The following is a 22,854-nucleotide window of genomic DNA, read 5'->3' on the forward strand; positions in this document are numbered from 1 at the left end:
CGTGATGGAGACTTGATAAGGCAGGTACACTGCTCCAGATGTCATCAGCAATCTGTTGTTGTTGTTCAGTCTTACTGGAGATCTGCCTGGAGGCTCTTAGTGGGAGCTTTGTCCTGTGTGCTAAACAAATGGTAGCAGGCAATCCTGGCTTCAGTCACCTGTTAATCTAATAGCCCAGATTCTGCAAATTTTAACCTATTTTGTGTTATCACTGTACTCATGTGAGTGGCCCCAAACTGGTCAGTGTTTGAGTCAAGTTACTCATCAGACAGTTTGCAGGATTAACCTGTAGATTCAGCATTTAACTTGAAATAATGCAGGACAGAAGTATTCTGCCTTTTTTTATTTTTTTTCTTTCTTTCTTTTCAGCAGTCATGCCTATAAAAAGTTGCGTTGATTTAGAGGTTTAGATTTAGAATCTTGTTCATATTTTAAGAGAAATAAATCCTTCAAAGGCAGTCTAAATGCTTCGTTTAGATACAAAAATAAAGCTTGATAGTAGAAATGCGCCTTAGAGAAGTTTTATTGACTCCAGAGGATTTCGGTGCCACCGGAGTAACTGAACGAGCTGTTTCCAGCAAAGGCACGGATTTAGCTCAAGCAGGAGGCTTCCCCCAACACAAACAGCTGTTTCTTGTCTCATAAGAGAGAAAAGCCGCGAAAGAAATAGGACGTAAAGTACGGGGTGAATAAAACTGCTGCTTCCCTGCAAACAGCCCTTACAAAGTCTTGAGCATAGGAGGGCTTTCCAGCTCGTGATGCAAGAGCCAAGGCAGGGGGTGGGTTTCGTGGGCTGGGCGGAAATTTGACATCAGGAGGAAATTGAAACCCAGCATTGGTGGAAGCTGTCTGTGATGCAGAGGTGAAGGCTGGATCTGGCTTGATGCTTAGGGGAGGTGAAAGAGGGGGACAGCCCTCGATTCAAAGAGCGAAAGAAGCAGGAGTCCGTGAGTGGCAGTGGAGGAGACAAAGAGAGAAAGGGGTAATCGGGCATGATAGGAGGGCAGCCACAGCACACGTAGCAGGTAAATAAGTAATCACGGTAAAATAAGGGGCAATTTGATTGGAAAACATCTGGTTGCTGCTGCTCTCCTGGTCTGGCTGGATTTCTTGCAGATGGTATGTGCTGTTCTCTCAGCAGCACATTTCCGATACATCCCTGCAAACCTTTACAGGAAATCTAGCTCCACAGCGATCTGCATTAATCTAAAAGCTTTGTTAAAAATTGTGGATCAACTCCAAACACAAAATAATTAGTTTTCAAATTGTGGTTTGTATTTTTTTTTAAGTAAAATACATTTGTACGGAAGACAATGAGCGTTCAGGGACAGGCATAGCACATCTAAAAGATGCATGCATGTTACAGGAGAGGGGATTGCAATTAGCTGCTGAACTTCATGTGTGCTTTAGGTGTGTTAGCAAGCTGTTAACACCTGCACTGAACATAGTTGCCAAAAACCCTTGAAGTATTTAACTAAATCTAATATTAGTTTCGTATGTTAAGAGAATGGTGTGGAATTAGAGAAGTAGGAAATTAAGAGGGATCATAATGGAAACTGACTGTGTGATGAAGTGTAAACAAATCAGAAGTCAAATTAAGTCCTGTTAAATCTGACTCAGATATGATTTGCCTCAACTTGACTTCTCTGGGGTTGCAGGGTGTTTTTTTCCTGTGCTACCTAAATAGTATTTGAGCATTGTGCAGATGCTGCCAAGTTAATCAAACGAGTAGTCATTTGAGCAACGAGCATGAGTTTTAGGGATGAGTGATCAGGGCATTTGCTGAGGGTACAAGTCATGCGGGACCCCGTTAAACTAAATAGCCGTGCAGATCATCCGGTGTGTGGATGAGAATGGGAGAGGAAAGGAACCTGTATCTTAGCATCTGACCCTCCAAATGTGACATTGGCTCTGCCCTTGAAGAAAGGGATTTAAGATCTTATTTCCTGTTTGCAAGTAAATCTCTTATCTAGGATCTCATATCCACTATCCACCGATATGTTGAGAGATTGCAGTAATGAATTTTTCCATCACATCCAGAGGAGGCTGCTAGCACCTCTCTAACATAACATGCAAGGTTTTTAAGGGTGATGAAAGATCACAGAAAAGAGAAAAAGATAAAAGTCAAGATTTCAAAAAATGACAAAACAGGAGTTCTTGGATAAACACCAATAGAGAAAATGCAGCTTGTTTCATTTTGTGCTTGTTTCATGGGGAAAAAAAAAGCTATTCCTGCAGGAATGCAGAAAGCACAAACATAGGCTGCAGTAGTTGCGATTAATTGCACTACAGAGAGATGATGCATCACCCATGTCCTACTACAGCCTTGCTTTGGAGAACTAAATAAATCCCCAGCGCCTCATTCAGTGCTCAGCACTGCTTTGCACCCTGTCTCTGGGCAGAGGGCCAGGATGCTTACGTATGTAACTACCTTCTCAAAAGACTTTTTCATGGATATGCCAGAATGACTTATTTGATGGAGTAAGTAGGTGTAGTGTTTTAAATTAACCGTAACCAAACAACTTCATTTTTGCTTAAAAACTTTTGCTTAAATTTTGTAATGGATGAGGCTAAAATAAGCTTGGTTTTGGATCAATGTACAGAAGCACCTAAATCTGTTTCTAGAATAATTTTAAGATTTCTGAAGCATGCGAATATGTGAATGTGTCGTGGTTTTGAAAGACTGCAACAATTTTTAACTAAGGTATATAAAGAGTACAGGTATTTTTGACCACCAGTATTGATTTCCTCCGGATCTAAATCTCTGTTTTTGCAGAGTGACTTTATTTTTGGCTGTTATTGTATTTACTGTAATATTAAGTTCTTTTTTGAAGTCTACTTCTTATTGCAGGCACAAGTGTGTATTTCTAAAGTACTGAAAACCAGCAGTCTTTTCCTGTCAGGAAAACTGAGAAAATGGGAGTAGTTAGTATTTCCATTCATACAGCATCTTCTCTCAAAGGAAACAGAAGTACTTTGAAAATACTAAGTTGCCCAAGATCCAGGGAATTTTCATTAAAAAGTTGTGTGACACTGGCAGTTCTGTCACCGACTACACTGAATGTGATGAAGGAGATGCCGCCAGGAATCTCTGACCTCCAGGATTTACATGGGAAAGGAAACCTGGAAGAAGGGGAAACAGTCTGTCTCATTAAACAGCTCAGCTATTAATTCTCTGACCCACAGGCATGACATCCTCTGGATGATACCTGAGGAGCTATGCATGAAGGAAGGGATGACCCTAAGTTGTTGCAAAGTTGCCAGATAGCTTTTTTTTTTTTTTAGAGCTCAAGAGGGGCTGTGTATAGCTTTGACAATCGGATCAGTACAGCTGTCGTAGTTCAGCCCCGCTTGGGACCAGACTGCGCAGTCTCTCTCTCACTCTCCCCACCCTCCGAGAGAACAGGGGGAGATGATATAAGGAAAACGGCTCGAGGTTTGAGATAAGGACGGGGAGAAATCCTTAAAGTTACCGTTACAGGCAAAACAGATTCGACCTGGGGAAAAACAGTCATTTATTTCTAAAATTAGCAGGAGAATGAGACAGAGAACAAGATAAGCTCCCCCCACCCCTCCCTCTTCCCAGGCTTAACATTATCTCTACCTCCTTCCCAGAGCAGCACAGGGGGGAAGAGGGAATGGGGGTCGCGGTCAGTTCATCACGTGTTGTTTTATGCTGCTGCTTCGTTGTTGGGGGAAGAACTCCTCGCATTCCTCCCCTGCTCCGTTGTGGGGTCCCTCCCACGGGCCACAGTCCTTTGTGAAACTGCTCCGGCGTGGGTCATCTCTTCCACGGGGTGCAGTCCCTCTAGAACAGCTGTCCCAGCGGGCCCTCCACGGGCCACAGCCTCCTTCAGGCCTCCACCTGCTCCGGCGTGGGGTCCTCCACGAGCTGCAGGTGGATCTCTGCCCCTCCGTGGGCCTCCCCGGGCTGCAGGGGGACAACCTGCTCCACCATGGTCTTCACCACGAACTGCAGAGGAATCTTGGCCAGGAGCCGCATTACTCCTCCCCCTCCTTCTTCACTGATCTTGGCATCTGCAGCCGTTTCTCACAACAGGCTGGCAGACGCCTCTCAGGATCGTTTTTACATCTTATTCACATCTCATCTCCTCTCCACTTCTTGCAGCGGGGCCGGGCCGAGTTGGGCCCAGTCGGCTGCCCGGCGGGAGGCCAGAGGGTGAGGCCTGCAAGGCCCATGAGGCCTCTCTGCCCCCGCTCAGCTCCTTCACATCTTCTCTTTTCCTTTTTGCTGTTTTCCCCTTCTTAAATACGTTATCGCAGAGGCGCTATCACGGGACATTCTGCTACCAATTGGCTTGGCCTTGGACAGCAGAGGGTCCGCCCTAGGCCCGGCCGAGTCCACTGAACAAAGGGGAGCGACTTCTAGCAGTTTCCTCAGAAGCTGCCACCTTAGGCCCCCCCTCACTAAACAAAACCAGAACAACAGCTTTGGTACTATAGATAGTATTGGTATAGGATTTAATGAAGATAACCCCCTTTTTTATAGAACTCTAGGAGTGCCAGTTTGCTAATTTTACCTCTCGCTCCTTTTCAGTCCAGCTTTTACTTGGAAGGTATTTTTAAAATTGCGATGTGTGAGGCTTATTAGGTCACTGAAAGTGGGAGACTAGAGATATAATCGATAGTTCATCATTGGGAAAGAGGGTGCTGGAGGAGGTGTTGCAGGTCAGGTGGATTGCTCTAATGGGGCTCGGAGTCACAGATCAAGAAAATTACTTTTTATTGCATTTGCTCATCGTCATCAGTTATAACCCTTAGTGTTCATTTATCAACTTTCCAACGATTCCCCAAAGAATTAGGAAGCATTTGCAAAACTCAAGAGTGTGATTCTTACTACTTGGGTATTAAGATGTGAAAAAGATTGTTGTAAAATATTTAAATTCATTGCTTATAACTGTCAGTACAGCCTCTGTTAGGAAAATTAGCTTTAATTAGTACAAGAAAAATAGCTTGCTAAAAATCTCACCTGGTCTCTGCGTGTCTTACCAGTGAGGATGTGGACCCACTGGGAAGCTTTTCACTCTCTTTTTCAAGAACAGAAAGAGAAGTACAACCTCTGAAGTGAAATCTCTCCCTACCGTCTTTGCCCTTTGATGCTTAGTTAGAAGAGCATCTTTCTGTGTGACAAGTTTAAACTCTGACAGTATTTCTGCGTTCTTAGCTACTCGTGTGGTTTTAGCAAAACGCCTCTTTCTGGACCTTGGGAAATCAGCAGTTCCAATTTGTGAACTCAGGTGTATATATCCTGACTTGAGATCTGAGAGAGAAATAGTTGTTGGCCTGTTTTTACTGACAGCGTGAGAACTATGTGCTCAGTTACCAGTTTTGTTTTGCCGCTGCCCCTGTCAATATCTCGTAAGTGATTTTACATGTAGAGGTGGTGCGTGATCGTCTTTGTTGGAGGGACAGTATGTTCCATTGGATCCTGGCAAGCATTCAGTGTTTTGCAGTTCCCAAACTATTAACTGCTATCTCCTCTTTTAAAGCAATTTCTTATTTTTTCAATCATATTTATTTTACAGTTAATTTTAACATTCAATTACTTTCAACATTTCAATTCTGATGTATTTTTTGGTATCCTAATAAGGGGATTTTATTTATCAATATTTCCTTGCTTGAGTCCTGTAGTTTTTGACAATTCTGGAGTGCAACATTCTGTTCTGAAAAGAAAAACAGATATAATTCCATTTCAGTGGATGTCTATGTTTGTACTTGCTGCGATAAATATGACCGTATATACATTAAGATCCTCTAGTTCAGTGAATATCTAGTTTTTGGAAACAAGACTACAACCCATTGAATTTTCTTAGCGTGGGCATCTTCCTAGACCTGCAGCTGAAGTGGATGTGCTTTCCAGTTAGACAACTAGTAATAAATGTATCAGTTTCAAAGAGCAGGTTGAAAGTGCTGTAGATATCTATCCCCTTCACACCTAGTAGATCTATTTTGCAAGAAGTTTGTATTCTTTATGATGAAGCCCCCAAATTTTTCTATAAAATCACATGCAAACCAGGAATACTCTTTCTTGCCAAACATTTTGAGCTCAGCAAAGGTGGCATGGCTCCTGCTGCTTTTCATCTAAACTTTTGACATCTCTTAAGGCTTAGAACAGGATAAGAGGTGTTATTTGTTAGGTAAACGAATCTCACCTGCAGTGCTTTTCTTTATGTGACCAAAAAAATATTGGTTTCAGCTAGAGGTGAAAGGAAATTGCTTGTGGTCCTAGACCTCGAAATTAGTTAGATTTTCTGTGTCACTTAGCAAATTATTTCTCATATATTTTTTTTCACTGTTGATTAATTTTTGGCAGCACTGCATAGATAGAGAGGAAAGAAAATCTGTCGTGAGACAAATCGCTAAAGATTTGTAGAATTTCAAAGCTAATTTATTAAGTGGACTTCTAGAAGCATTCATTCAAACATTACAGGAGTCTGCTAGGAGAGACTGTGGAATCTCCTTCCTTGGAGATACTCAAAACTTCCTTTGAGAAGGCCTTGAGCAGCCTGTCAGTTTCAGAGTAGGCCTTGCTCTGAGTGCGATGTTGGACTGGAGGACCTCCATGTCCTCTAGTAGGAACTAGATGTTCCTACCATCATAAATTAATCTGTGATTGTGTCAGTTTTTGGCTCTGTGAATGTGAGAGTTTCAATCCTAGTTTAGCCGTGGAATGCCGTAGTTTGAGCTGAGTAGATGTGTCACCCTGATCTTGGTTCCCATTACATATTCAGAGAGTATTTGCCCAGTTTTGATGCTCCCAGTCTGTGCTTCTGTGTTCACCATCCTTTCCATAAAGCTTCTCTGGCTTGATACTCCTTCCAGGATTTTTTAAGTGATGATGAAGTTTTAAATCATTATATTTAAATTAAATTATGACTTTTAGATTAAAGCATCCTGTTTTCTTGGTTTCTCTCCCTGGCAATAACAACTAGATGTCTGTTTAAAGAGGAAAGAAATTAAAAGAGAGATATAAGAAGGAAGGAAGGAAGGTGGTTTGGATGGGTGACAGTGTCGTCTGTGCATTGGCTTTAATCCATGTTGGGTAGAATGGTCTCAATGGTGAAGGAGGCCTTATTTACCTCTCAGTAATGTAAAGAACCAAGGTCCAAGAATGTTAACAGTAGTTTCTGCATTGTCTTCGGTGAGCTTTGAATCAAGCTGGGGATTAATCTCACTTAGTTTTAGTTGTAAAGAAGATAGATATGTAGTTAAGTGAGTCATTTAACCGCTTTCTGTAGCCAGTGGGGAGCAAGAAGTGCACTCAATGGCTGATTTGCCTGTCTATCCACCTTAAAAAGCAATGAAACATTTATGGCGGTGCCTGTTTTCATCTGCAGAATGGCCCTTCTAGAGACCTATCACTGAGAGATCTAACGTTCAATCAAATGAATTGTGTGTGTTACACACCACACGCATGTTCAGAGCAGGCCCACAGCAAGAGCCAGTGTACTTTTCCTCCAGAAGGGAAGCTAGATTTAATTTTTAAAAAATTTTAATTCAGAAAAAAACCCACAATATATATCCTTAATTAGATGTAGATGGAATTAATGCTGTCAAGATTAAGCATTAATCATACTTTTTATTTGCTACTTTTAATAAATATGCTTTCCCCCCCTCTCTCTATGTAAGGTAACACCCAGAAAATTTAGTTTCTATTATTTGCGTTAAAAGGACCCAAGTCCCACAGGTAAAGCAGTCTGTTGCCTGAACTCTGGAATTTTCTCATGTAAAAAGAGGACATTTGGATCAGGAACTTTAGTTTTTATGCATTTTTTTTTTTTTTTTGTCAGAAGGTAGGCTGATAGTCTGGTATATTATTTGCAGCGAAGATATTTGAGTGAATGGACATTGCGTTACTATTTTGTGTTAAGAATTATCCGGGTAAAGAAAAAATCAGGCTTGTATTTCTTCTTAATCTATGTGGGACGTTCATTGGTTCCCAGGGTAACCATTAAGGTAGGATTTGAAGAGTACAAATGACGAAATAGGATAAAGCAGAGTTGGAGGCAGAATTGCTTATAAAAGCCTCTGAAAGGGAGTGAGTAACCCTAGACATTAACTAGATTTGAGGTGGAGGTTCCCATTAGTGAATGAGGACCTAAGAATTGATCCTAAGAATGGGCAGAGTATTAAATGATAGAAAGCAAAGTAATTTTAGAGATTTGATGTGTTTTTTTCAGCCTATGTAATACTTTAATCCTCAGACCTACTGTTCTAAAACCATCGGCTGTGGATAATGAGGAATGCTTACAGCAGGAATTGAAATGGATAGTTAATTCCTTTTTTCCGGTCAAATTTTCCTCTCAACTACGCTGCTACCCTGAAGGTAGGGTTCAGTATACCGTTTGGATCCTCCTTCGACTGCAAGCCGTATGAAAAAATGTGTTTGGCTGAAGTCGTGAGGCTCACTTGCTATATAAGCTGGTTAGTTTTCCCTCTGGACATTCACTAGTCTGTAATAAAACCTCTCAATTTTACGTGTTTTAAAGTGTGTTTTCAATGTGTTTTTAAGAGATCTAGGCAGAGCTAAGTCATTGTTCCTAACCTAGTCCTGTGTTGGAGCTGTTCCATAGGATGTGAGAGTTTTCTCTCTAGCTGGTTCATGCCATTTAGCTGATGCCTTTGACTTCCAGGTACCCTCTCTTGTTCCGTCAGAGTTTTCCTTATGCAGGACAGGAGGGATCAATCTGGGCTTCTAGCTTAACCCCTCCTGGGGTCAAACAGGAGGGCAGGCGGTGGTACGCATGCCAAGTGACACAATCTCATTATCACTGTCTTTAGCTACAGGGAAGCTACATCTCTTTGCTAACTAACCCGTGTGGTGATACTCACCATCCTTTCTGAGCCAGATGGACTCTTTCGTTGAGGCTGAAAGGAGCTGCCCAAGTGTCAAGACGGGCAGAGTCCTTGCCTTTTTCTGCAGCTTGGCTCTATTTTTGTTCTTTCTGCACGTGATTGTTGACTTTCCAGACTCTGAGAAAGAGCTGCTACCCTCTGATATCAGGCCCGACATTGAGCAATAGTCAAAGCTGGCTCTGGGTTGCTTTGTGAGGTCTTTTCAAATCAGGTAATAACTGATATGTCTGTTATCTTTACTGGGAAGGAACAAATCGTAATAACCTGCCACAGCCAGCGCTGGCCATTGCCTAACCACGCTGGAAGTCATGCGAGAGCTGCACCACAGTAGTGCTTTGCAGTGGTTTGGGTTCATAATCAAGAGGGTTGTTCTAAAGGTTTTTAGTAGTGGAAGTGCCACAGATGAATTCTTCATCCGCTGTCACTAGATCGTATTTCATTTATCATCAGAGATCTTTGCTTTTCAAGAGTTTATTCCTTTTCAGTTCATGGCTGTAGACTTAAAAAATAAAATTCACATCATGTTAGCTTATTGTCGTTTTCTCTGCAATGACAATAAACTAACGTGATGTGGTTATTATTTTGCCTGAATCTCATACTGTAAAATATAGGAGAGTTTGTGTCCTTCAGAGTGACCTTAGATGGCAGCAGCACAAGGAAGGCAATCAGATGCCATTAGCAGCCTTCTGTGGGATTAATGGCCAGCAAAATGTGGTGGAGATGCCTGGAGCTTTCTAGCGTCACTGTTGTGATTTTGTACATAATTGCCCACAAGCAGCTATACAGCATCCAGCGAAGCCTAGCTCAGCCACAGCATCACGCTGTTAGGCTTGTGCACCCGCACATCCCTCCCCACTGGCTTTCCAGCTAAGGCAAGCTGAGGCCAAGCACCTTTCCCAAGGTTACACAGTGAGGCAGTAGCTCTCCTGCGGTTAGAACTCCCCATCTCTACATGGCTCTTAGGCTTTTTGTCCTGGCTGCTTGTGTGACACGTCTTTATCCTTCTGCCTACTTGAATAAACTAGTTTTGCTGGAAAATCAGCCCGTGCTGTGCAAAAATAGAGACATGATACGATGTTGTCCGAAGATTTCAGCCAGGCTTGCTTGAGAATGCCACAAGTCACTTATTCAGGCCATCATTTTGCAAACACTTTCAGCTGACAAAAGCCAGCACAGCTGCCAAAACAGGCTGTCCTTCTCACCCCTTCATCTCCAGCTTCCCTGCTCATACCTCCTGCTTGTCAACCCCTCTCCTGCTTTCTGTGAGTGTTTGCGTGCTTGTGCAGTGAATGTGGACCGGGAAGCTGATCCACATGAAAACTAACATTTAAATTATTTTCCTGCTGGGTTTATTCTAAACTGGATTACCTTTCTGATGGTCACAACGCATCTGTGCAAACACTGATGCTGTACAAGGGCAGGAACAGTGCAACAGCAAAGATGGGTAGCTGAGAGCAGGGCAGGTTTGCTTTTTCCAGACGTAATACCAGCTTAGGCCAGGTTGTAGTATTTATTATACTGCAGCTTAATTTTATCTTCAGCCATTAAAAACCCATTCTGTCCTGGCACACCATGAATGCTTCCGTAAAATAATGTAGTCTGAAACAGCTAGTTGGAAATGTTTGAGAAAGTGTTTGTTTTTTTTCTTTTTTTCTTTTTAATTAGGGCCTGTTAGACCAGATGCTCCACCTAACTGCGCAGATGTAGGAGAGTCAAAGAAAACCCTTTCTGTACCCAGAATAATATAATTTAATCTCTTCCAGAGTCAGGAGATGCTGTGTCGCCCCAGGGTAGCATGCAAGCGGTAACAGTGCACAGACCAGGCTGCGGACGCAGAAAATGTGAGGGAAGGAGAAAAGGCCTTTGACAGCCTCCCCAAGCTGGAAGGCAGAGGTCGGAGAGGGGAAGGGAGCTGATGTACTTTGGATGTTCAACTTGTCAGAATTTGTTTAGTGAAAAAACAGAAATGTTTCCCAAAGCTCCTTTTCTGAGCTCTGGGCACATCTGTTACACGTTCAGAAAAGGAGCTAAAATAACACAGAGGGGGGAAAAAGTTAACTCCCTAAAATCAGGCATGGAGAAGGAGTGATACCCACTTCTGGTTGTCAAATTCTAACTGTGAGGGGGGGAAACTTCACCCTCTTCCCACCTCAAAAGAGCTGGGCCCAAAGAGGTTCCCAGTAGCATGTTTGGGAGGTTATGGATGCCCCATCCCTGGAAACCTTCAAGACCAGGTTGGCTCTGCGGCTCTGAGCAACCTGATCTGGTTGGAGATGTCCCTGCTCCTTGCAGGGGGGTTGGACTGGATGGACTTTGAAGGTCCCTTCCCACCCAAACCATTCTGTGATTCTGTGTTATCACGGATGGTCTGGAGAGCAGCGCCTTACCAGCTCCTGGGTGTGCCTTACACCCAGCTCAGTGCGCATTATACCGATGTACCTCGTCTTTAACAGGAGGAGGATTTTCACAGGGAAATGCAGATTTTTAGCAGTGATGGCTTTGTTGGGACCAATGAAGATGCCGGTTACCTTCCCTCTTACTTGTCACCCAGCATCTGTAAAAGACTTGAGCCCGAGCAGAATGTCAGGACTTGTGGGGTTTGAGGTGGCGACAGAGCCTCTGACAAGGTCTGGAAAACATGACAATGTCACTTGGAGCCAGGCGAAAACTAGTCTGCACAGAGAAATGCCTCTTAAAGAACACAATCTCTCTTCTATGCTTGCTGCCAATTGTACTTGATTAATCAGGTTTCTGTGGGGGTGTTTTCCTTCACTCCATTCTTAACAGCGTGTTTCTCAGTAAGTGGTCTTAATCTCATTGCAGATAATTCATCACCTGCAGGATCACGACTACTTCAAAAAGTTGCAATATTTTGCCTTCAGAAACTATTAGAATTCTTCTTGGAAAGTCATGAATACCTCTTCAACACATCAGCCCCACAAAAGTATTTTTTTTCTTTTAAATGTAATAATTGTGTGGTGTCCCTCACCTGCAAAAAAGGGAGGTGGGAAAAAAGCCTGAAATAGCTATTCTACATATCAGTCCAATATGATATTGGATGCTTCCCAGGATTGCTGTAAGCTTTCCCTAGGGCTTTAAAAGAGCTTGCGGGTGCTTGGCCAGTTGCTGGATTAAGGATCTCTATTACTGATGGTAATAGGGGTAGGCTAAAGCTATTTGCACAGTAGATTTTGCTGTGAGAACAAAAACAAACAAACAAAAAAAGTCTGAATTGATAATAAAGTGATTTAGATTCTGCTTCCTCCCCTGGAAATCAAGATTGCCTCCCAATTGATTTAAGCATGTCCTGGCTTAGGTTCTGATTAAGCATGAATGCAGAATTTGCCCGATGATTCAACTTTCTGGGGGATGTACGAATGAAAAATACATGGCCAAATACATCCCTGGCACAACTCAGTGAAATCTGGCATTTACCCAGTCGTTAGCTGCTCGTTATTGCAGGGTTTGTCTGCTAACCTTCAAATGGTGCAGTGAGTGAAGATTTCTTTTGTAAGCATTTTAATTCCTTTTCCTGACGTGTTCATAGCAAGTAAAGCGGTGTACCAGGAACTGTCACCCCTGTAAGCTGTATTTGTTATTGCCAGAGCAGGTGGAATTTAGTCTGCTACCAAGTGAGATGACCAAAGGGTGAAATATAACCTAAAAACCAGGGCAGATTCTCTTAAGAGTCCTTAGCCTCCCTGATTTCGCTCTCAGATTTCACCCAGGGAGCAAATTATGCAAACGCGAGTATTTTCAAATTTTATATTCCTGTCACTCTTCCCTGCCATCCCTGTGGGGGAACCTGGAGGTCAGGCGTCTTAGCAAGGGCATGAAAATAAGAGAATGTTGAATAATAAGTGCTTCAGGTCATGCAAGCTGTTCCTATCTCCCACCTGCCTGACAGATGATTACAGAATAGCCCAGCTGAGGAAGTTCTGAGCGGCTCATGCAGTGGTTCTGGGGTGTTAGTAAGCAATCTGGGAAGCTGTCAATGCTCTTAGCCTTTGCATGGGTCGTCAAAGGAGGTTTTGAATCTCAGTGAGCACTTTGCCATGTGGCAGGGAGTTCCAAAAGCTATGCGCTGTGTAACTGGGCATTTCCTTTCAGTACTTTCAAATTATTTAATTGTTGTAGCTTTTAAAATTCTTTCAGTTCTAGGAGAAATGGTATTTTAAAGAATCTGATTTTCTTGTATTGTCTGGAAAGGTCACTCCCCCCCTCTCCTCACCCCAGACCATATTTGAATGTTACTGGGGGGGACGAAGTCTCACGAGTCCCAGATTTGCCTTAAATTCCTTTTGCCTGTGAGAGGAGGGTTAATACTAGAAGTGGGAAGGAGGGTTAGCAAAGGGGAGTGCTAGTCATGCGGACAGAGCGCCAGCAGCAAAGCTGGCACATGTTGTTTCGTTCGCATGAAAGTATGTTTTATTCATTTGCTGATCAGCATCTACAGTAGCTATGCGAGAGAAAAAAGAGGACCAGTATATAGCTGGAAATCTTGGAGAAATTCTGTGGCTTTATCCCCCTTCAATGGTAGGTGGCTGCAGGAAATGTGAGTTTCTGTGACAATTTCACTGGAATTAATATAGGCACTTTCAGTGGATTAAATATTAAGGCGAAAATATTCATAGCTCACTTCCTTGTGTTACTTACCTGGCATTAACTTCAACTTGTTTTCATGCTTTTTCCACACCTGGCTCACATCAGCGTTTAGGCATCCACCATGCAGATACCTGCAACTGAACTGGTGATCCCAATCTCCCATTATGCTCAGGAAAGACAAAGGCGTTTCTAGGATGGGATTAATTTGATATAGCTTAGAAATTTACTTTAGGATTAAAAGAACTGCTGTTCTCCATGGAATGTGTTGACTAAATCTCAGCTAACTGCATGGAGGGTTTCGGTAGGCTGTAGGGATGTGTATTTATGGTGGGAGCTGGGTACATCTATGTTTAGGGCTATTAATACCTAGTTTTCCTGGTTCCCATGAGCTCTGTGTGATACTTGTCTGCCTTAAGCAGATGATCCTGTGGAATGTCAAGTAGTTCAGGATGGCAGCGCTTAGGGAACTGAATCCTGTGCCCAGTCTGGTGGATTCTGCTTTTGCATCCCTCAGACTGACAAAGTCATATGTTAAAAGGCAGAAGAGTTTTTTTTGCCGTACGCAAGTGGAAAGCTTCACACAGTTGTCCTCCTTCCTCCTGCAATACACCTGCAAGGCCAAGAAATGCTATGAATGCTAGTTCAGAAATGAGGGAGGAGATGCTGAGGAGGGTAAAGATACTCATCCGCATGGCATATGGAGCGTAAGGTGAGGTGACTAAGCGGAAGGTGACTAAGTGGTCGATGACTCCACCACACCTCGCAGAAATCACAGTTCAAGTGCTGGAAACAGCCATGCTTTTGCAAAAGTGCCGTTTTGCCTTCCCAAGCCAGCCTGGAGATCTCAGCACTGTGGCGTAGCTCTGCCTGAAGTCATGAAAGAAGTCTAGTGACACATGGAGCTAAGCTCAAACCTCCTCCTAATTAGCAGATGATAGTTAGAGCCGTTGTCCCCCCCTGGGATGAGGATAAGACTGAACTCGGTTTTTGGCCTGCTGGGAGAAAGTTTACGGGTTTACGTTAAAAAAAAAAGGACTGGATAGTTAGCAAAAATTGCAAACTAGGGAATAGTTAATGATTTTGTAATTGAATCTCTTACTTTTAATATTAATAACCTATTAAAACTGATGGGGTATGAAACACTTGGAGCTGATGTTTGAAGTCAGTTGGATGGGTATTGTTGAGCTGTTAACTTTTTTTGTAGCTCTGTAACTTTTCATTAGCTGCTGGGAAGATAATACTTTTAACAGGAACATGTAAGTTCTGGAGCACAGGTGTGCTGTGATGGGAGAGTGGGGATGGCAAGGAAGGGCAACGGACATGAAATAATGACTTTCCTGCATATTTTAGGAAAGGGTGATGTGCTGGTTCCAGGCAGCAGCTGGTGAACTCAAGTATGTATTTAAAATTCAAAGTCAAGCTTTGCTCTGTGTAGGGCCAGTCAGAGCTTGCAGGGATTTGTCAGGTGTGTGGCCTGGAGCAAGATGTGTGAAGGTGGTGACCATCTAAACCGAGATCGTGTGCCACAGCACAATGTTTATCGTGAAAGCCGCTGATTTTTGCAGTGCCAGCCAATTCCTCTGTTTCATCAACTGGAAGAAGCAGTGCTGAGGAAACAAGGCGTGCCCTTCCTTTGCCCAAAGCAGATGGGTGCTATATGGATTTCCAAGCCAAACCTGTGGTGGTATCCAAGGTGAGGGGATAGCACCTGAACGTGAGCTCTCAGAGGGAAATTGATGACCGTGCCGTAGTTCCCTGCTGCGCTGAAAGGCTTTAAGTTCCCTATTGCTTTGTATTTGATATTGCGCATTTTTCCACTTGGGAAAAGTGAATGGAAAAAACTCTAGACAGGGTGGTGTATTGTGAGGGGTGGCTCCAGGCCTGAAGGAGGAAAAGCAAGGCAAAGTGGGAGGCGAGAGAGCTGTAAATTAAAAACAGGTAAGGTACACTCTTCATTCCCCATTCAACCTTTCTTTTAATTTCCTTGGGTGTTAAACCATAGAGCAAAAGTTTAATCAGTTTATAATGACAGTATGCAACAATTTAGCATATATCCTCCATAATCTCTTTGTCACAGTAAAAATACTGGAGAATTTAGTGTGCTTACTGCTGCTTTTATTCAGAAAATATTTCATCTGTGATTCCAGTTGAGGTGAACTCACAGCATTGTTCTTGTTTGCCAGTCTAGTCTCATAGACTGCAAGCACCCAGAGACAGTACGAGTTAGATTTTTGTTGTCACATCAGGGAAGAGCCAATTAGCCAGCTTTTGGACCTGTGAAACTTTCAGCATGAATCAAGCACCGTGGTTCATTTTCTTTAGTGCTGCACGGATTGCAAAAGAGGAATTCTGATTTGGCTGTTCCTGTGTCATCCACATCTGTGAAATGAGAACCAAGAAGATCCAAAATGCAGATACAATATTTCATCTTAAACTGGCTGTGAAAAGGCAGCAATCTGATGTAGAATATCTTCATTAGTCACTTTTTGCTGTTTAATGTCCCAGCATTCTGAATCACAGCTGAAATTTAGATGCATTGAGGAATATGTTTGTTGACTCTGAGCCCAAACAACAATGTTTTTATGGTGCCTGAGCCCCAGATTTATCTTCTTCCTTTACCCAGGTCCAAAGCCTTACTCTTCTCACTGCTACCAGCTATTTTGTTGCTGCTGTTCACTCATGTGGGTCTTATTTATTGTCATTTGACAGAAACTGAAAATGCAGTTTGGAAAATGCTTTACCAAGAGTAATTTGTTCCCAGCAAGACCTTTCTGCTACACAGTAACATAAAAGCATCAAAGTGCCAGGAGAACTTTTTAAAAATAAACTGCACTGATGCTAAAATAAGCTTTAATTGATTGAGAATTGCACTGAGCCTGACAATCTGAACCATTTATTATTTTTCCTTTCAAGCTTCAGCTTCATGAGATTTAAAGCGACTGAATTACAGTTCCCACATACCTTCCTACCCACACTGCGTGAAAAAAAACCCATGCACAAACTTCTTAGCTCCAGAGGCTACACCTGGAAGAAAATTAAAAAGTTCATTGAAAGTGAAGTTTAAATAAAAGCGATGGTGATGGGAATGTTTTGCAAAAAAAAAAAACAACCCCTATTCTGGCTAAATGCCATGCTGTGCTTCCCTCTGCTCGGAGGGGAGCTCTCCTGAGGATGTCTCTCCCTGTCAAAGGCATTTCTTTAATACCAGTAGATACACTGGATCCTGTTGGCTAGATGCTGTCTCAGCTCCCTGCGTGGGAGACGAATAATAGGCTGGGGATAAACTACCACTCTTGTCTTCCCCATTTTAGGTTTTTAAAGAAAAAGCACAACCGAGAGGCTGTAATCAGCTGTATAAATATATAACCCCTTGCAGGCTTTCTCACAAAAGGTCAACACCACCACCAAAGACTGCTGATAAATGTGCAAAACTTTCTGGCTAATTGAAGGGAGGCTGTAGTGGCGGTGCTACGCTGGAGAGAAATAAGCAGTGGAAGTGGGTGGAATACAGCAGACGTCAATGGGGTCAGGTTTGGGGTTTCTTCCTGGCAGTACATTGTGGAGGATGCAGTCTGGTCAGACATTCATTAGCGATAACTAGAGATACTTTTAAAAGTATGTCCGCTGTGCTTACGTTTGAGCGTGCAAGCAGAGGAAGCGTGGATCACTACCTTCAGGCTGGGGAGTTGTTTTAGACTCATTCCAGCGTCATGGGGCTCATGGGTCGTGGGTAGCTGCGATTTCCCAAAGCTCTGTGCTGTGTTGAGGTCAGAACAACTCCCGAGCTAGCCCCAAGCTTCAGTTGAGATTAATATCTCCCTGTAAGTCCTTATCTGAATTGTAGCCCTGGACTGCAGCCATGGGCCAAACAAGAATTTTCATTTAACTCCCAAAATTTCAAGAGCAGGAAAATGCTTAAATTCCCTTTTGGCTGTGGCCCTCGATCTCCCTGCCTGTGTCAGCACTGCCTGTGACATTTATGTTCACAGAGCCGGCAAAGCATCCTAGGTTTGCATCCTAGTAGGTGTTTGCAAGCTGAGCAAGTTGCATGCTATGAAAAATAACACCTCTAAACTACAATTCCTGCTCTCTGTCAAAGGGGCTAACAAATAGCTCTCTCACCTTTCTTGCCTACTTAAATCATAAATTAAAATTACAATTTAAATTATAAATGGCTCTGCTAATGCCCAGCCTCAGTGTCTAACATACAGTCCTGTTCCAGTAGTGGTCTCTATTTGCTGCCCTAATACAGATAGGCGTGACCCAAGAATTCACGGCAGATCCAAAATACGGAATTTGAATGGGTCACCGCGTTTATTAGTAGCCATCTCTGTAAGCCCGTGCAGGTCAGACCGGACACTCTGCAGAGCTTAAAAGCTGAATCCACATTGTCATAGGAGGGGCAGAAAGGTGTGCCTAGTCACAGTACTGTAGGGACAGAGATTTCTTTATTTAAGGGTTGGTTGTCCAGGTTTTTGATGAGCACTTCCATGGTGCCAGAAGAGCGAAATAAAATGTATTTCAGTAAGGCGGGGGGGCGGGGGGGAGCGGTTTGAAGACTGCAGAAGCCAGTTGGATTTTTTTTTCTTATTTTAACTTTTGTCATGGACTAAATTGAGCATGGATTAGCATGGATGACTTTATATACCATATTATACTTTTGTTTTAGTATCTGGATTAACATTTTTATTTTTGCTGTAAAATGTGTTGTTAAAATAGTGACATTTTTATTAATTGAGGTTTTTTTTGGCATTAGATAATGTCCAGTCCTTATTTTGACCATGGAAAATATTTGTTCATTGTAGTGTTAATGCTAGAATATTTTCAGGGAAAGGAAATGTCAAAACCTTCAACTGCCATTAAACTTGCAAAGTGAGTGCCACTGACTACAGCACTTTCCAGGCTTTCAGTAAAAGGTTTTAAGTTCGGTTTTAATGAACTATGTGGAAGTTATGACTTGTTTGGGATAGAGGCAGGATCATGTTCCTATTCTGGCCATGGAAGCCCTTTGACCTCTCCACAGTTCTGCCAGCATCTCAGTCCTGTTGATTTGGTGCTAAATCCAGGTGCTCCAAAATCATACTAATGCTTTTAACAGATGATTCCTGTAAAGGCAATTTGCTCCTGTTTCTTTTTCCCTGTAGAGAAAGTGAGCTTCCATCATTCCCAAATATTTGCAGGGTTGTGAGCCTGTACGGGATTGTAACAATCACCCTAAACTTCCTATATTTTCTAGGAGTTTGGGAACACCACTGGAGAATAAAGGCTGCTCCTAGCGTTGAGCCCAGCTTAGTTTTGCATTTTACCATAGGTTTTAGCAAGCGCTGCTGTAAGAAACTGTTAATAGTAAATGTGCATCACTATAGCCGTGGCAGCCTCTGCATTATTTTATGCACCGAGATCATTTCTTCTCCAGTCTTCTCCAAGCTGGTCATGATTCCATAGATGATGTAATGTATATCCAGTGTACAGACCATATGCTGTCTTCAGGACACTTCCTCCAGCTCAGGCAGCTCCACAGGTAGGAGGTCTGATGCCAACATAGACGTTTGTCATCTCCTCGTGGCTTAGCCCAACTCAGGAGGAAATAAATGTTTACATCTTAGCTGAATCATTTAAGCCTCCTTTAAGATCTCAGCTGAAGACATATGGATTTGTGGCACTGATGGGGGATTAGACATTGTGTTAACCACTAGATTATGCTAATAAATTCATGTATCATATCTGCAAAAAATTAATATTGATAAGCATATGTTTTTGAGTTTCATATTCAGCAGAACCTTCCCAGGCGTACACCTAATGTGCCAGTGCCTTGCAAAATCAGGGATCTAGCAGTTGACACAGGCATCACAGAAACTGTAAACAGGCTTGATTTAATTTTAATTTAGGGGGAAAAAAAGATACTAGAATGAGATGTAAAAAGTGTTCTACTAGAACCTTGTACAGCCCATAGTGTGTGAAGTTCTTTAATCTGTGTAACAGTCATGGAGAGGAGTGGAGAGTGGCTGAGCAGGCAGGGAGAGAAAAAATCCTGAAGGGGAACGTGAAGCATATTTTGTTTTCGTCTGAACCTGTGTGATACTGGGACTTTAACATGTTCAGTTAGGTATACCGTGATTTAAACAACCAACGGACAGATCCTGCTATCCCAGACACTAAATGCCCTTGCTTTCAGCTGAAATTAGAGTGCATAATCAGTCAAACAGTCATTCAAATAACAGGTTTGGTGCAAGGTGCTTAAGGAAATTTCCAATCAGACCTGCTCATCAGAAATGAATTTTTCTGTTTAATTTGCATTATGAAATAAACTGCAGCCTAGAAGTAAGTGCTGCATGTTGTCCTTTCAGCAGAGAGAGATGTTCTTGTTCCCTGCAGAAGAGAAATAGAGTCTGACTCCTACCAAGTTTTTTCCTTTTGCTAATTCAGCTTTCCGTGTGTGGAGCTTCAGAAACGTAGTATTGGAGGTTGGCCAAAATTTCTTTGTCTTTGAGATTCAATGTTAACTTTTTTCTTTTTTTTCTTTTTTCTTTTTTTTTTTTTTTTTTTTAAATTTAGTTCTGCTTCATTTGGACTTAAGAGCAAACAATGAGCTCCCATTGGAGGGTATCACTGTCTGGAACGTGTTCATGTTTCTTTTAGAGAGCTCTGAGTCTCACTGCTCAGGCCGGAGGAGCTTCTTGAAATAGATTATCTCTAGTAGCTCACACACATCAAACAAAGGCCGGTAACCTGTAAGACAGATGGCTTTGGGCAGCTCCATATTGTGATAGGCTGTGAGCAGTTCCATTTTGCCACTTTTGCTGTGGCCTCTGAAGTCTATACTCCAAGAAACGATACAAGAATAGCCTTTGTGAGCTTGTGCATGTCATGCACCTTACCCATCCCTCTCTCACAATCTCATAAGAGGTACTCTGAGTACCTGATACTAGCTAAGTGATACTCAACCCTCTGATGACGGAAAAGATCTTGTTTACTGGGTTCCTGTGCTCTGGTGTGACGCTAACTGCAGTATCGTGTGATGTGGCCCGGACTCCCTGTACATTTCCAGTACTGTTGTAGGTACATTGCCCGTTGCGGGGTAACGCCTACGTGACTAGCAGTCAGCACCGTACACAGCACCTGGGGCCCAGTCATGCCCAGCAAATCTGTGTTTGCAACACAAATTTCTGTAATGTCCTTTTCCTCAAGCCCTTCTCAAACTCAGACGGGGCTCTTTTGTTGCCCGTTGCTTGCTTAAGTGCAGGGTGTGAAATAATTTTTTAAAAAAACCCTAATTTGTTCTCTGCAGAGGCCTGATGCTTTGCAGGAGGCCAGTCGTTGTCAAGTCAAACTCTCAGAGCCCTTGGGAATTAGTGCTGGCATTGCTCATTCAGCCCTTCTGCCTGCACTATACGACTGTCTTCACTCACAGCAAATGCTGCAGGCAACCTTGAGCATCCTTTGAAAATCTGTCGATAGCCATCCTGTTCTGTTTATGCTTGCACAGAGCTGCTCTGCTTCCAGCTCTGCAGTGTTATTGTAGTACTGAGCTGAAGGCAGCAAACAGATTTCTTTTACGTGTGACATTAGGAATGGTGTCTGCACAAGATCTGGCACAGAAAACCCCTCTCCATTTATAATGTATATCTTTGTTGTTGTTGTTGCTTTAGGCATGCAGCTGTCCTGCACGTAGCCCTCTCAGGTGCTGCATCTTCTGGCCAGCTCTGATACAGCGCAGGAGGATGAGACGACTCAGAAAATCAAAGACTGACTGAGAGTACATGGCGTTTCTGAGCTGTTCACCGCAGCTCAGGCTGACCATCAGTCCTGGAGAAAAAATAGCTGTTAGGCTCATGAGTTTGCTGCGCTACAGCACAGATATGTCAATTAAAAAAAAAATCACTGGGTATGGAGGGGAACAGAGGAAGAAAGGCTGAAAGTGTTTTCACCAAAACCTAGGTGATATTAAAATCTGCAAAACCAGCATCACACCCATAGGAGGTCCTAAGAAGCCAAATTCTACTCTCTGATACTTTGCTGTTATTGTAAAATAACTCTTGGAGCAACTGAGACAAATTTCTCAGGCAGAGTTTTGAAAGCTATCAGTAAAAATCCAACAAATCAAAGCATTAAGTACATTTTCGTTCACATCTGCCCTTACCGGCCTTACCTCTCAGCTTCTCCGTACAAATCTGCCTGTGTAGTGTCTTGTGGGGTCCCAGCCTGGGATTTCTGATGGCCATACTGCTTGTCCTGTTACTGAGAACGGTGTGCGGTTAGATCCGTCTAAATGGGACTGTTCCTGTATGGAAATGTTCTCGTATCATATGGTCTTACGTGAACTGATCATTACAAGAAACATTTTTGGCCCTAGAGCTAATGACATTGACAAGAGGGAATCGAACTGCATTTGCTATTTAATTTGCAGTCCCCTGATATGTGTACTATTCCCAGAACAGTACAAATAAGTGCATCCAACTCAGTTATTTTTCTAACCAAAATTTTATTTTTCATCCCCTCGTTCAGGGAGACCCTGAGCCACAAAATGTTAGGAGATTGCTTCCAAGGAAGTATCAATATGTCCTCACCCTCTTCTGCTTTTCCCTGTGTATCCATCACTGGCCACTGTCAGGGACAAGGCGCTGGGCTGGTGGGTAATCTTCGATCTGAGCTGGGATCACCACTATTTATATGCACAGGTGATAACTGAATCCTTTGGCAGGCTTCACAAATGCATGTGTGGCAGCTTTGAAAGGGACTGAAGAAGAACATATCAGAGGCTGGGTCCCCACACCCATCTCTGCAAAGTCAAGGGTCTCTCAAGGGCTGGTCTCCTCCGAGGTTTCCTGCCTGCAGGAGTTCAGAGTGAGCTAGTTCCGTCCTTAAACACTTCTGTTACTTTTGTTGCTTAAAATTAGGTAAGGGAAAGCCTACTTTAGCCCTTAACTTGCCTAAATTGCTATGGGTCATGCTGAGGACTAGCCTTGGCTTCAGGAACTGAGTTGGAAGGGTTGCACAAAGTTACCTTTGGCCCTTCTTCCCATGCAGTAACAATTGCAGCTGAGACAAAGTCCAGAAACGGTCCCCCTTTGCTGCTTCGCACAGCTGGGCTGCTGGCACGCGGGAACATTTTGTATGCACTGATTTAACTGCTGGAAAATTTATTCACACAAAAATCTTCCCGTTCTCTTAGACAAAGAATTACCCCCCTCCCCTCCCCTCCACGTTTTGTTGTCAAAATCCTTTTCCTGTCTGTTACTGGGGCAAAACAACCTCCTTGCCAGGATGTTTCATTCATGAGTAAAGCTCTCATTGGAACTTGTTTTAAGAAGCTAAGGGTTGGGGGCAGATATTGCTCACAGTGAAATCAGCAACAAAACTCCCTTCGATTTC

The 22,854-nt window shown here is 42.9% G+C and overlaps 1 protein-coding gene across 3 annotated transcripts in view; it reads left to right on the forward strand.

Moving 5' to 3' along the window:
- The first annotated feature begins 967 nt into the window (after window positions 1–967).
- Window positions 968–22,854, forward strand: part of ST8SIA5 (ST8 alpha-N-acetyl-neuraminide alpha-2,8-sialyltransferase 5) — a 72,646-nt gene continuing 50,759 nt past the window's right edge. For 2 of the 3 annotated variants that reach the window (XM_086771008.1, XM_086771010.1), the window contains exon 1: window positions 968–1,025. The gene's annotated coding sequence lies outside the window, so the exon portion shown is untranslated. Of the gene's footprint in view, window positions 1,026–7,938; window positions 7,978–22,854 lie in introns of those variants that run through there. The other variant, XM_086771009.1, reaches the window with a different exon arrangement.

The sequence above is a fragment of the Chlamydotis macqueenii genome, chromosome Z, assembly GCF_036417535.1.
Source record: "Chlamydotis macqueenii isolate bChlMac1 chromosome Z, bChlMac1.mat, whole genome shotgun sequence".
Lineage (NCBI taxonomy): Eukaryota > Metazoa > Chordata > Aves > Otidiformes > Otididae > Chlamydotis > Chlamydotis macqueenii.